The 13,939-nt window shown below is 39.2% G+C and overlaps 1 protein-coding gene across 1 annotated transcript in view; it reads right to left on the minus strand.

Moving 5' to 3' along the window:
- heatr3 (HEAT repeat containing 3) overlaps nucleotides 1-10,670 on the minus strand; it is a 42,595-nt gene extending 31,925 nt beyond the window's left edge. The window contains exons 1-2 of the mRNA XM_084404141.1: nucleotides 10,548-10,670; nucleotides 9,418-9,464 (exon numbers count right to left, since the gene is read on the minus strand). The gene's annotated coding sequence lies outside the window, so the exon portion shown is untranslated. The remainder of the gene's footprint in view (nucleotides 1-9,417; nucleotides 9,465-10,547) is intronic.
- Between the last annotated feature and the right edge of the window lie 3,269 nt (nucleotides 10,671-13,939).

Genomic DNA, 13,939 nt, shown 5'->3' on the forward strand with positions numbered 1-13,939 from the left:
GATCACCTGTCACCTCAGAACTTCATTTCCCACAATCCTTCCTGGCTCCCACCTGCACACGCTCCACCATCACCTGCACCTGCAATCAATCACCCTCATCAGCTCCACACCTTAAAAGCCAGCACAACACTCTTCATGGATGTCTGGTCATGTTTTGAGTGAATACTCTTACTTGCCTTTCAAGGACTTGTATGTTTATCTCCAGCTATGTCCCTGTGCTTATCCACTCCAGTGTCTCCGTTCGTCTTCCTGTGTTCAAGTAAGGATTACCAGTCAACTTACCTCTGTCACCACTAGGTCTGTGCTTCACCGGTCCTCCATCTGCACATCCACGAGCTCCACTGCAAGCTCCAATTCAGTAATATTATCTCAATGAACTGCCATATTTCTGCATTACTTAACTGTTTGTCTTCTGTCGTAATAAACTCTCTCCATATTTTTCCTATAAATTTTTCTTGAATCTACTACTCCGTAACTGAAGACCCTAAACAGACAGCAACATGAGCATTCTCCTCACCCATATTGATTTTGCTGATCTGCTTCTCTCCCATCTCAAAATGGCTTCCCAGAGTCCATTCCTGAGTGTAAAATTCCTGAGTCTGTTCCAGTGAGGGAAATTCCAGAGAGATGCAATAGCCATAATGGCTCTAGCATTTATGTGTGTCTGGGACACACACAGGTCGGCTCCAGACCCTGAGTCAGCTCCAGTGTTGGCTCCAGCACATGAGCCTGCTCAAGCCCCAGAGCTCAGCCAAGTGCCTATTCAAGCCCCAGAGTCATAAGCCCCAGAGTCATAGGCCCCATCCACACACCAGCGTTTTAGCTGTGAATTAGAATTGATCTCCGTCCACATTAAAACGACTGAAAACGTGGATCACGTGACCATTCACCAACACTGGGCATGCGCGTGCTGGTGTAAACCTAGAGACTTTCAAACATCAAAATGTAATTTATTAATATGTATTTGTGTCAAAATGACATATAAACATCTTTTCCTATTCTATTTTGCCTGGAAACACTTCCAACACGCTTGCGTGTGGCATGAAAAATAGGCGTCGGTTCTATTTCTAGCATGCACGCGTTTTCAACGCCTGAGACGCGCCAGTTTCTTACTGTAAGAAACTGTTCCGGCGGGTGGAGTTTACTGGTACTGAATATTACCTGTGTATACTCCATGGCTGATGACACCCAATCATAGAGCCGAGCGTGAGCCTCTGCGTCATCGTTTCTAAATTCCTCTGTTTTGACCCGTCTTCACTAAAACGCCCTCCGGAGATTCAAAACGCAAAACGGGGTCGGCAGCGTTTCTAAACTTCTCCGTTTTAGGTCTTCGTTTTTGCCGTTTTAGTCTGGATGGGAGGTGCAAACATAGCAAAAGGTCTCTGTTTCCAAACGAAAACGCAGTAGTGTGGATGGGGCCATAGCCTGGTGTTAATCAAAATTCAATGCTAGCAGCATCTAATAGCTATGTTTATATCCAAGTTGTTTTGTTTTTTGGTGTATAATTAAAGTTTAAAAAAAAAATTAATTGGTTATTGTTTCTCCTGTGCCGTGCTTTAAAAAAAAAAAAAATTGTATATGTTTTTTTTATATATATATTACAGCAACTCGTAACAAGACTGAACCCAGAAAGTTTTATTACACCGAATAGGGACTTACCTGCTATCTAGTTGCTCTGTCTACTAGAGCAAGAAGATCTAAACCTCGAGGACCACACAAGGAAACGTTTAGACCTGCCTTACCAACTTCCCCGACTACTTGCCGGGTTTTTTTTTTTGTTTGTTTGTTTGTTTTTTTTCTCTCCAAGGCACGCAGCATGGATGATCCTCAAGGGAATTTCACCACTTTTGTGTAGTGGGTGCTGGTGATCACTCTGCTGATGAAGATGTCACCAGCCCTACTCTGGACCCAGAGCCCAGCCAGCCGCCTCCCGCTCCCTGCACAGAGCCTATATGCCAAAGCCCACCTCAGACACGGAGCCCGACTCTGCCGTGATGTCAGCAACAGAAAGAATGACTTAGCCCAGCATCGCCCCGGAACCAAAGCCCAAGCCCGACGAGAGGTCTGACAAGGTGCACGAGTCAGCAATATCATCTGTGCCAGTGAGTGTCCTCATGGAGTTCGAGGGAATGGAATGAAGTCCCGCCCACACTCCCGTCACTGAGGGTGAGCTGCAGCTGGTCTCTGCTCACTGTTTTGAGTCCATCCCTGCTGGTTCTGCCCAGCTCCAAGTCTCCTGTGTCTCCAAAGATCCAGCCCAGCCTCTCTACCACCTCCTCTGCCTATAACACATCTGCTGTTTCCTTCTGTCCCTCGTCTCCTCTGTTGCTTCGTGGATCTGCCTTGGGTATTCTGGTCTCCAACTCCACCTTGGCAAGAGGATCCCCAGGCTCTGCCTCCAGCCGCCAAGCCCATCACTCCACCTCGGCTCATCGATCAGTTGGCTCCACCGGGCTTCCTTGTCCCTCCGGCTTCACCTTGATTAGACATCACTCTACCTGTGCCACGGACTTCTGGGCTTTCAGCTGTGCTTTCTCCCTCCACCCCTTTGGCTCCTCCTTGGTCCTCGGTCTCCATCTCCATTTGTCGTCCACCGGCCAAGTTGCCACCATGTCTCCTCCCTCCTTCGAATATGCCAGGGGCATTTGTCCTGGCTGTACTCTGGGTTCCCACCTGGATCCTCCTGCTCTCTTCTCCTCCCTGGCTCTTCCCACCGCCATCGCTGCCCTGGTTTCTCACGCCATCATCTCCTCTTGTTTTCTGCCTTTCATCAGCCCCTTGTTCTCCTCCAAAGCCTCCACCCTTCCTCCTCAGTTGTACTCATTTTGGGAGGGGGTGCTATTATAACGATCTTGTGCTTTAGTTTTGTTTTCCTTCTGTTCCCTTTGCTGCTTTTGTTTGTTAGTTTGTTTCTATGGTTACTGATTGGATTGTGTTCTCCTGTTGTTCTTTTAGTTACCTTGTTATCACTGTGTATATAAGCCCTTAGTTTCCTCTGATCATTGTTCAGTCTCATTTATGTTGGAATGTGGTTTTGTTCCTGTATTTTCCAAGTAACAACTTTATTGAATTTCCTTTGCCATGCGATTTGCCATGCAGCCACTAGCAACTCAGAACAATGTGTAGGTTTTTACGTGTATTTTGGACAATTTATTTGCATCTTCTGTAGCGCATTATACAAAATTCACACAAAATATATATAAAGATATTCTTTGCACATTTAAATACTAAAACGCATGAACTGTTTCAATCAACATGTACCAGCTGTAACAATAAGGATTTGTTTTCTCTCTAGGAGAAATGAAAGACATTCAAGCAGTTAAAAAAGGCTAGTTATAAGTACAAGTAAGCTAACCTTTGCACAGCATTCTTAATGTTTCTCATGTCACCTTTCACCCTGATGAGCAGCTGCCCCATGTGCGCCAGACAGAATCAGCAGAAATGCCACACTGAGACTGAAGGAGTGATTATATGGAGCTGTTCTCTGAAGGTTTATATAACTGTGACTGTAATAAGATCAGCACCAAATGGTACACATAACGCTGTGATGATGCAGGAGCACATGCTCCGTAAGAGGATCTACTTCCTGTAATGACAAATAAATGCATGCACACAATGTCCAGCAGTGTGTGTGGAATAAGTCTTTTGTTACGTGTGTGTGTGTCTCTGCAAGAACGGAGTAGTCACCCCTACAAACAACTCCTCCACCCCCGAATCATGAGACTAGCCATGCTGTCTGTCTCTTTTTCTCCTGTCTTTCTCTGACTGAAAGAGGAAGTGCAGACCACTTCCCAGTGTAGCAGGCAGTGTTGTGCTGATTCACGAGTCCACTGAACAACCAAAAAAACTTTCCATCCCCAGACTCTGATGGCATATCCAAAATAAAAAATTAGAAATCATTTATTACAAATCACTACTGTTACCATACATTTTAATGTAGGACAGTGGTTCTTAAAATTTTTGGGGCCAGAAGCCCCTATCCATTTTCCAGTTCCCTTACCGCTCCCATCAAATAAAATAAAAGATAATTGTCTTCCCTGATTAATAATAATGATTGGATTTGACTGGACAGTATCAGTATCATTCGTTTCCCAGGAAGCCACAAAAAAAGGTCATGTGAAATATATAAGTAATAATATATATGTAAGTTATATATATATACTAGTGTAATGGATTATCATAAAAAAAGAAAAGAAAAGAAAGAATATAGGATGGGGACCTGGTTTTATTTGGCCGTTGAGATTCGGGTGAACGTGAGCTTGCAGGGGAGGAGTTTAGGCAGACTAAATGATTGGAGAAATCCTGCATATTTCACCAGAAACGTTTGTTATTTTCACTGGAAGATCCAGTTATGACATTTTGATTAAAAATGTACTAATTTAAAATAAGATCTATAACATGCATTTACAAAATATATAACGTGAATTTTCATTTCATGCTGACTTTAAGTAAAGAGTCATTGTTGGGAAGTCATTTGTTTTACTGATCATCCTGACCAGCAGCATTGGCTCAACAAATGGTTTGAATTTGGGGGTGGGACGATCAGTTAGACAAAGAGAATCTTCTGGAAACTTATTTGAAAACGATTGGTGATGCTAATAACTATGTTTTACACAGTGTTGTATTTATACATCTAAAACAAATTATTTTATTACTTTTCATCAACGGCAGGAAAGAGCTAAAGACAATATTTACAACTTTGCAAACCCAGTGTGAAATCTTATAGTGTAACCCATCATGACTAGCCTTTGGTTTTCAACCTCTGATAAGAAGTTTAAAGGATGGCCGTGTGTGTTTTTTTATTTTATTAATTTTTTTATTCCCACGAGTTTAAAAGCTGATAGCACCATTTCACCAACTTGGCCCTGATGGAGTCCAGAGTTTTACTTCTCTTCATTGCTGCTAAGAGACTGACATGAAATACAGTAAAATTCCCAAAGCGTTCACAACCTGAAGCATGTATGTGTCCAGAGCTGTTGCTGCAACTCTTTGACACAAATTACAGCTACCCAAATATTTTAAAGGTTTAGCTTTGAAATGTATATGAAGTTTGAAGGCTGTCACTAAACCACTACTGTTCATTTAATGTCAAACATGTTTTCCTACTGCTACATGTTGTAGTTAATAAACCATCACATCACAGATCTGTGGTTTGGTTTGTAATATTCTCTTGGTTTACATGATGTGCATAACAAAAATACTTCGGTTCAACCATAATTATCCAATTGAGTCTGTTTGAAAACAAATAACTCCAGAGCATGCCTCAGTGCTCAAATCAAAATGTTTAATATCTTCTGGAGTGACATGATTAATAAAAACAGAGCATACTGTATGTTCCACCACACTTATAAAGAAACCAGAAGCACATTGATGTTAGACACCAATACTCCTATTATGCTGTCAAGATATAAAGATGAATGGTAGTTAATGGGTGATGCTTTGCTATATTAATTAAAAGCTTGGTCTGAGCACTCAAACTGAGGTATCAAAGTTTATGCACCATTCACACGAAAGCAAACCCTGCTTACAGAACTTGTGGCGTCACTACAGGCATCTTCTTTCTTTCTTTACTTTCTTTATCTTATACCATCTTCATGTTGTCTTGAAGATGCTTCTGTTTTTATGGACAGGCCTCACAGTCAACTGAACAAAACACAGGCACATAACATGCATTCCAATTAAAAGTAATTATTGGTAGCTGATTTTAATACAACTGTTATATTATATAATATAAATGTTCCTTTATGTTTAACTGCATTTTAGAGTTTTCCTTAGATGTATCATACTGTACATTAATTTGGCCTCACGTTAAACTATAATTCACTCTCTGATTCAGTTAAACTATTAATGATAAATGGAAATGTAATATATGTTAGTGATTGTCTTGGTTAACTGCCAATCCTAAGCAATAATGCATTGCAACATTCAGCCCAGGAACATATACAACTGTCTTGGGTTTTGAAACATTGGCATGTTGTCACTGAGTCTGTGTAAGGTGATTTTGAAAGCTTTTCAGTGTAGAAACTGTCACTCAATTATCAATACTTAGGCAACTTATAATTTACAGGAATCATAAACAGACAGGAATATTAGACTACTCCTGGCTCTTGTTTTTCTAAAATATTCCTTTGAAACACCTGAATTTTGTCTTCCATGTTGCAATTGTTCAACAAAAATATTTCAAACAAAGTCTCTGCTAATACCAGCACTCTAAAAATCCTAAACAAATGGGAAATTGTGATGCATTAGACAGTCTGGTAAACTAGGGCTTGTTACGTCACTGTGTTATAGTGCACTGAGATGCCCTTCAAATCTTCATCAAAGTATCACCAAGTCCATAAGACTCTTAGAATCTGTGCGTACCTACTGTACAACCCCTACTTTGTGCCATGTGCAAGCTCAAGAATGCCTGGCACTGGATCGGGTCAGCACATACTGTAAGCGGGCCGAGGCGCAGTCGAAGAAAGAACTTTGCCCTTCCCCTCCCCTTCTCGTCAACAGATGGAAAAATCCAGTCCAATCCAAATCCGATTGTTTGCAGTGATCAAAAGCCGCTGTCATGGAATAAAGTTCACAAGCTTTCCTTGAGGACAAATGACATGAGAAAGAGAGAATGTGTTCTGACAGGCTGATACAATGGCAAACTTGGCAGCAAGAGGTTGCCATTAATTTTATAGTAGTCATATATCAACTAAAAGTGTGTGTGCGTGTATGTGTGTGTGTGTATAGTAATGCAGACGTGATTAAGGCAGATTGTTAACATGCCTTTGCCTCACTTGAATTAACTCTTCAATTCAAAGCAAGTGAATTACATATAATGAGCACTAAGAAAGACATTAAACCAGCGTATCTAGAGGAAACGCTTCGGCTTTGAATTTTACGTTATTAGAAAGCAGTGGCATCTGTACAGACAAGCTCTTGATTATAGAGGAGTGCATCAGAAATGCTGACACACAAAAACACAGACACACACTGGATACCTTGCAGTGCAGATCCCAGAGGGGTCAATAAACATGTCCACATGCCTTAAAGTTATTGTTCACCTAAAATGAACATTCTGTCATCATTGTTCCAAACCGGTATAGGCCTATGACTTTTTTTCTTCTGTGGAACACAAAAGAAGATATTTTAACATTGTACATTTATATAGATTAATACACTAGTACATTACAAGTAAATATATATAAATATTTTAGCGTTCCTCTCTACCTTATCTAATAGTAATTCTAAATATCTCTCTTTTTGTATTTATGTTTTCGTCGAAGATGAAGTCCAGAACCATAAGGGAGGAGTTCTATATCTTAACCATCAACATTCATCAGAGAAAGATAAGATGTACAAGTTAGAAAACAGAAGGATGGGGATTAGGTTTGTTCCAGGGACGAGGCCAGAAATGTTCAAGTGGGTGGGCCTTCATAAAACAGGATGGGCGGATAAGTATGAAAACTGCACACCAAATTACCAATAAAAAAATAACGCAGCTTCAAAGTAGCCGACTGCGTGGTCAGAGCACTGGTTTTGGGAAATCCCTCTGCATCTTCAGCAGGTTTCTCAGGGTCATGAGCGTTTCCCCCCTCAACCTGTAGCTACGCTTCACCTGAGCGGGGCAGCGAAGATCAAATCAGCCTTCACCTACAGAAGGATTCCAACTGCGATCTCTCTTTAACCAAAACCACCTTGAGCTAGTCTTTGCTACAGCTGCTATCACCCTAATAGCCTTCTTCAGTCATTTAGGTTCCAGCCCAAGCTTCAGTAAGAACTAGCGCACAGATGTAGCTGGGAAGCTGCGGCAGCCAACTTCGATAGGAAACAAGGCTGCATTCCATCATTTAATAGAAGCCTCGTCAATCAGATATTGATAGCCTTCTTCAACTCATAAGAGATGGCTAGCCTGTCCTCCCAGAGCAGTCAGCTCAACCAAGTTGGGTTTTGTGCTCCTGGACAGAAGAACCATGTCTGGTTGAAGTGTAGTCACCACCACCTCTTCTGGGAAGACAAGCTTCTTTTTAAGGTCAACTTGAATCATGCAACATAAAAAACACATGTCAAGTCAAGTCACCCTCATTTATATAGCGCTTTTAACAATATAGATTGTTTCAAAGCAGCTTTACAGTGATAATAGGAAATTAAAGTAACAGAGATTGTTTTGGCTTTACAGCAGCTCTAGAATAAAGTTATTGTCCAGCTAAACTTAGTTTTGATTGATTCACTTCCGTTGCTAAGATCATTAGTTATTAACGTATGGGCCGCTAACACAACACCGTTCTAACAGAAAACACTCAACACGCTCCGGCCCGCTCATTCCCACAAAACAGTGCCTGGTGGCTCGAAAGCACAAACCCTGAAATAGATTCCAATGCGCAAACCTCAAAAACGCAAACCCGCGAAAGCGCAGACGGCGTGCACATGCGCATCACGTGTTTAGTCTATAGGTATGCGCGTTGGAACCTATATGTGCGCAGGTGTGTAGTCCTTCTTTACAAATGTCCACTTATTTCAACTTGCCATGACTTATTGATCATATAATTTTTTTAAAATTGCATGAAAAACACAATAAAATGGCTCTTCCTTTTTCTGTCAAGTATGTATAAACAGTATAGGCTTTATGAATTAATGTTTAGAATTTTTTAACTATAAACATTGAGAAAATATTTGTACTTACCTTTACATGTCCTCCTGCAATATTAGTCTGAGACGACAGAACTTCTGGTTAAAAACAGAGTTATAGGAATTGCCTGGATTCATATAGCCTTGGTTTCTTGCAGTAGTACAATTGGGATATCCAATTTAGGCTTTTTTATCAACTGATTGATTTTTGCGTCGCCATTTTCAAATTCAATCCCACAAAAGTGCGAATCACTATTACAACTTTTACAACCTTGCATCATAAAGATAAGATTGTGGAGGGAACTAACAGAAACTGACGAATCACAGTTAGTTTTATTTTGACAAGCGAATATATACATGCACCTATAGGGAGAGGGAGAACGGAAATCGCCTGCAATTGACCATGGAAACTTGCATTTAATCACTGTTTAAGCTAAATAAATAAAGTTATAGTGTGATAAGACGTTTATTACAGTTATTTTTGTTTTTTAAATTATTTCATACATCTATTTGGAAAATAGCCAACTTTTGATGGGGTAGGCCCAGTGATTATTAGGAAGAGTTACAGTTATTTTGTAGACCAAGCAACAGCTGAGCTTCTTCACATTGCTGTTGATGACAGCCTCATGATCATGACACATTCTGTCCTGATGACATCAGCAGGTCACCCCCTCCACAATAATACTGTTTATTTACTGAAGCTCAGTGTCTGATGTTATTACTGCGGGGCCATCATATCAGTTATGAGCTTTTCCCATGCTGTTCTTAATTTTAATGCTTCAAGAATTCCAAAACAAATAAAACACTTACCTGAAGCCCTACGGCTGGATGCTGGTGGTAGGACTGCAAGAGAAAAACTGTGGGAGAAGGAGGGAAATATTGATTAGTTTGATATGATAATTCAGGGTGTTCTTCTCAACTTTGCACACTTATTTTTCCCAGGTTGATTTTTATTATTTTATTTTAAAAAAAAAGAGAGAAAGTTTGTTTTAAATACAGATTTTTTATTTTTTATTTTTCAGAACTATGATTATCTAAAAGTTAGAACACAATGCATTCTGCAATTGGTGGTGTGGTGAAAATGACAAACATTCAACAGTGGTGGATGTACGTTAGCCTGACTACGTCAGACTTCGTACTTCCGCTCAATTTCAGTTCGCTTCTGTACTCAGTCTGAGATAGCGACCGTTTTCCCCGTTTTCCTCCGGCCTCAAAACAGCCGGGCCAATCAACGAACAGAGGGCGGGCTGAGAGCCGTAACGTAGACGCTGATTGTACCGTGGATGCGTAGATTTACTTCACATAATCTGCAAAAGTCGTTCACAGCCATGTTCACTCCGGTATTTCGCTCGATGGTTTTGTTTTCGCATCATACATGTGTTTACAGTGGAAGTCAGATGTGGCTGAGCATGCGCATAACACACGCCATAACCAAACGTTATGTGATTGGCTTACGGGTAACCAATGATTTTAAACTTCAGACAAGCGCCCCCCCCCCCCGCGAGAAAGAAAACATTTTTCAATTACGCCCTTCCAGACTATGTCTACGAAGCGAAGTAGAAGAGTTTGGTATTACCAGGCTAGATGTACGTATGCACTGTTGGACATTGTTAGTGGAGGAATTGAACTAGTGAGAGTGTGAAAAGTGATACTTTCTAAAAGTCCAAAGGGCCAAAAGTGCTTGTTTCTGTATATTTGAAAAGTCAATGAAATCATACAATTATTCCAGCTGTCAATCATTATGAATCTGCATATTTACTGACATCTCTATTCCTGGCCAACACTGTAAAGAAGACGGGGTGTGATGACCACATGAGTATCTGTGTCAGAGGATATTTTGGGATCAGATGACTTCATATCACACGTATGGTGTTTGGTCATACCCACACGCCATGAAGCCTGAGTGTGTTTGTTTTCATTGTGACACAGCATGTTCTCACTTGGGTATCAGGGGACTCTAGACTGGAAGCTCCTGTACTCCATAACACGACTGCACTCGATGAGCCGTGACTGGACTGGAAATGGTCTTCGTGAGATGTAGGGAGGGTTGTTCTTCAGCCCTTTGGTTTTCAGTCTGCAGATGAAACAGTGGTGTGTAAGTGTTCTGGTGTTCTGAAATGAGGAAGCATAGTCCTCTCTCTGTTTCTTTTTTAGTCATGTGTAAATTCATGTTAACACAGTTTCTATCTTCTTACCATATCAATTAGAATAGTTTTGTCTATAATATCATATATTAAGACATGTTTTTTGTATATTTTATTTTATTTTTATTTTAGTTGGTGAGCTTTAACTCTGTAATTCATTTCCACAGCATCATCACTGACAGGGTAATCAGCCAATCAAAGTGCTCAAAGTTCAGTTTTTCCTTATATTTTCTCTAAACTTCACGAGCTCAAAAATATATATTTTTTAAATGCAGCTCTTTTTAAAGGGTTAAAAATGTCCCCACAAAGATGGCAATATTTGAAATCCATGTCCTATTGGGGGACTTTTTCTTTCTTTTTTTATTTTTTTCCATAAGGAAAACAGCTTATAAATCATTCAGAATGAGTTTTTATTTTTTTTATGTAAAAATACAGAAAGTTTTTGTGATGGGTATATGGGCAGGGTAGGGCACATAGACTATACAGTTTTTACAGTATAAAAGATACAGTAAAAAAATAATTGTTAAATGTCTATGGAATGTCCCCATAAAACATGAAAACCCAAAATATGTGTGTGTGTGTGTGTGTGTGTAGGATAACAGGGTCAGGAAAAAAACGAATCTAGGACAAATGAACAATTAATCATTCCCTGCAAATCTACAAACACTCACAGCGTTCAGCAGAAAATACACAAACATTGCCCAACACCTAAAGCCTATATCATACTCACACTAGGCATCAAAACGTACAGACAGGCATGTCTCAAACACAAAGAAGAACACACTGCTTTCTCTCATACACCCCCACACACTGTTCAGATTATGAGGCAATATGTTTATAAAATTACAAAACTGTCACTCTATAATGCACTATTACAGTTTTTCTCAATTGTTTACACACAAATACTGGTACTTGAGACACAATGACCACAACATGTAACTCATTCACCAACCCCCTGAACCAATTCTGCTAAACTACAAGCACAATTCCTGCTTTACACTCAAATTGCAGATCTAAAACACACCTTTTCAAAACACTACACACAATTCTCTGCTTTTGGCACAATTTTCATGCAAAAAATCTCTTGTTTTCACAAGGAACACACTGCCATTCAAATATGCACACTGACTCATCACATGGGCAAACACCCGTCACACAGTTTTACAATTAGCAATCAGAGCTTTAGCATAAAAGGGCAACAGGTGAGCTCTTCAATGGAGCAATGGATGCCAACATTGGATTTTTTTTTTTTTTACTGTAACTGTATACAGTAAATTATTCTGTTGTATTGTATGTAGACCACTGTATGTACAACTTTGTGTTGGTTGGGATGTACACTGTGTACAATGTTTTTGTGGGAAAAATTACAGTTTTTCTCGATTGTTTACACACATTTTCTGAAAGCATGCCTCATATTCTCAGAACTCTACACACAAATCAAAAAACACACACACAATGGGCAAAACCCCTCAATTCTCCTGCAAAATTAAACTTTACATTCAAAACAATGTTATTTCTTCTCAAAATGGTATTTTGTTTTCAAATGACACACACAAACCATCATATGAATAGACATTTATAAGAACCAGTTGAACACTGATGTGCTCAATGTAAAACACTATGATGAATGGAAAACACTTCTTCTCCATTCATCATAATGACTTAGGCCTTTTTTTGTTCAGTGTTCCACTTACTACAGACAGTACATACATAAGTGTGTTGTAAAATATTTGAGAATATTGTTTTTATACTCAGAACACACAAATACACGGTAACAAATATATTTAATTTTTCCCACAAAAACATTGTACACAGTGTACAATGCCAACCAACACAAAGTTGTACATACAGTGGTCTACATACAAAACAACAGAAGAATTGACTGTATACAGTTACAGTAAAAAAAAAAAAAAAAATCCAATGTTGGCATCCATTGCTCCATTGAAGCGCTCACCTGTGTGTTCCTTGTGAAACCAAGAGATTTTCTGCATGAAAATTGTGCCAAAAGCAGAGAATTGTGTGTAGTGTTTTGAAAAAGGTGTGTTTTAGATCTGCAATTTGAGTGTAAAGCAGGAATTGTGCTTACAGTTTAGCAGAATTGGTTCAGGGGGTTGGTGAATGAGTTACATGTTGTGGTCATTGTGTCTAAAGTACCAGTATTTGTGTGTAAACAATTTAGAAAAACTGTAAATATATTTGTTACCGTGTATTTGTGTGTTCTGAGTATAAAAATAAAAAAACAAATAAAAAATAAAATTCTCAAATATTTTACAACACACTTATGTATGTACTGTCTGTAGTAAGTGTAACACTGAACAAAAAAAGGCCTAAGTCATTATGATGAATGGAGAAGAAGTGTTTTCCATTCATCATAGTGTTTTACACTGAGCTCATCAGTGTTCAACTGGTTCTTATAAATGTCTATTCATATGATGGTTTGTGTGTGTCATTTGAAAACAAAATACCATTTTGAGAAGAAATAACATTGTTTTGAATGTAAAGTTTAATTTTGCAGGAGAATTGAGGGGTTTTGCCAATTGTGTGTGTGTTTTTTGATTTGTGTGTAGAGTTCTGAGAATATGAGGCATGCTTTCAGAAAATGTGTGTAAACAATCGAGAAAACCTGTAACATTAGAACAAAAAATTATGATGTCATTGATGTCAGAACAAAGTAACTATTATAAAACTTTAATGTGCCCCTGTTATGCTTTTTCAGATATTACCTTTCATGCTGTGTGTAATAGCTGTTTGTGAATGTAAAAGGTCTGCAAAGTTTTAAAGATCAAAGCGCATGACAAATAAATGATTTAATTCATTCATTCATTATTCAATAAAGTTATTGTCTCCAAAAAGAAAGAACCAATTCTGAACTGCCCAAAATAGTCATCAGTAATTCCAGCCTTACTTCCATAACATTCATATGTAACAATTTGACACATTTGCATTATGCCAGCTGGGTCTTCATTGGCTGCCCGCGAACAACATCCCGCCCTCAAACACTGTAGCTGGACCAACTTGCTCCTCTGAATCACAATCTGTAAGTATATTGTGTATAAGCACTTATTCAACATTCGCACAGATGCAGGTACAAAGGAATTATTGTAGGCCTATCAGTTTAATTTGCACATTGGGACTCTGTATCTTCTACCAGAGGGAAGCAGTTCATATACTGTGGATAAAAGAATTGA

The sequence above is a fragment of the Rutilus rutilus genome (genome assembly GCF_951802725.1).
Source record: "Rutilus rutilus genome assembly, chromosome: 3".
Classification (NCBI taxonomy): Eukaryota; Metazoa; Chordata; class Actinopteri; order Cypriniformes; family Leuciscidae; genus Rutilus; species Rutilus rutilus.